The following is a 1,722-nucleotide window of genomic DNA, read 5'->3' as shown; positions in this document are numbered from 1 at the left end:
TACACAGAAATCAATTCTAGCTGAGTGAAAGACCAAAATGTGACCAGCAAAAGTACAGAGGTTTTAGAAAATACAGGAGGAATATCTTTATTCCTTTTGAGTATCAAGAATTTCTTAAATTAGACATAAAACTAACCATGTAAGTGGGGGAAAGAAAGAACACATAGGAGAGAAGGAGAGAGGGTGGGAGGGAAAAGGAAGAGGAGTCGAAGAGGACAGAGGGAAGGAAGGAAAGAAAGGAAATTTGAAAAGTGAATGAACCTTGAAGTGTTTATAAATTTTAATGCTACAAAAGGGCTGGAAGTCCTCTTTTCTCCTATTAGGATAATTCCTTCTGCCTTTGTTTGCTAGAGAAAATTAAAAGTATAAATGACACAAAGAAACGCTTTCAATGTGAACTCTGAATTGCCTAAATTTTTAAGAGGGAAGGACGGCCTGTACACGGTGGTATGTAGTTCTAGTCAACTGACACTAGTTTAAGAATGTCTGTGATTTAGACTGAGCAGATCTATGGCCAACCTGGTGGTGCAAGGCACAATGTTTGCACGAGGATTGAGGGGGAAATGTGTTGACCAGGAGGAAAACTGGGAGGGTGCCCTGGTGGGCTTTGGCACTGACCCTTCCTATACCCTACAGTGTCAGTCACTCCTGAGCATTCCCCTGCTCAAGCTCCAGCTCTGCCACATGCAGGTGGAGCACAGTCTCTATACCTGGCTCCTCATCACCTCAGTGGTGCAAATCCAAGAGATGAGCTGGGATGGTGCAGGGCCAGCGGCAGCACCCCAGAGTGCAGGCTGGGTGCTGCTCAACTGCCTGGTGTGCACAGAGATCCTGTGTGGCACAGTGAGGGGGCCTGAACAGGGAGGGCCTGCTCCTGACCTGGAAGATGGCCTCTAATAAGGCCATTTCCAAACTTTCCAGTTAGCTCAGCACAAGTGCCAAGAAACCTTCAGAGCATCCTTAGGGAAAAAGGCAAACCTCGAGAAAAGAGAGGAAGCTTTCAAAAGTCTCTAGATCAGATAGTCGAGGCCTTGGAGAACAAAAATGCCAGTACTGTGGAGGAGCTGTTCTTGGGTGTGGACAGTTTCTACTATGACCTAGACACAGTGCTGGCAGGAATGATGGGCAGCTCTAAGCCAGGCCTCTTCAGGATGAGAGTCAGGCCTCCCGCCTCCAGGTGCAAGTATGACCTGGCCAATCCAGACCAGGGGTGGAGACCTTGGTGAAGACCCGAGAGGAGGCTCCCAGTGGGACATGGACAAAGCCACATGCCCCAGAGAGCTGAGCTGATGTACTGTGGCCCACATAGAAAAGCAGGGCACTCACACTCAATCCTGGAGAATCCCCACCATGGCAGCCTACATCCTAGCCCTGTTGGGTGGTCTCTTGCTTCAGAGACTGTCTCTGGAATCTAGGACAGATTGTCATTGGCAAGGGCTCACGTGCCAGGCCTGGGCCTCTTTCTTCAGGAGGGCAGGGCAGAGGTCCCCCCTGGGAGCTGGGAGCTCTCTGAAGGAACTGGTTGGCACTCCACAGCCCAGGCTGTCATTCCTTGCTGTGCCCTGGCTGTAGCTCCTGTGGAAGATGGCAAGCCACAAGCCGCACTCAACCTCATTTAAATCTAGATCGGTGAAGGTTTAAACATGTTTGTAGGTTTAAACATGTTTGAAGGTCTTACATGTTTGTAGTCATATTTTGTCTTAAGATATGTTTCTTAAACTT

At 48.6% G+C, this 1,722-nt stretch overlaps 1 pseudogene; it reads left to right on the top strand.

Moving 5' to 3' along the window:
• The first annotated feature begins 537 nt into the window (after positions 1 to 537).
• On the top strand, positions 538 to 1,226 carry LOC143407893 (cell division cycle-associated protein 4-like; annotated as a pseudogene).
• The last annotated feature ends 496 nt before the right edge of the window (positions 1,227 to 1,722 follow it).

This window comes from Callospermophilus lateralis, chromosome 10 (genome assembly GCF_048772815.1).
Source record: "Callospermophilus lateralis isolate mCalLat2 chromosome 10, mCalLat2.hap1, whole genome shotgun sequence".
Lineage (NCBI taxonomy): Eukaryota > Metazoa > Chordata > Mammalia > Rodentia > Sciuridae > Callospermophilus > Callospermophilus lateralis.
Note: the sequence above shows the minus strand (reverse complement) of the source record. Positions and strands in the feature narration are given on the sequence as shown.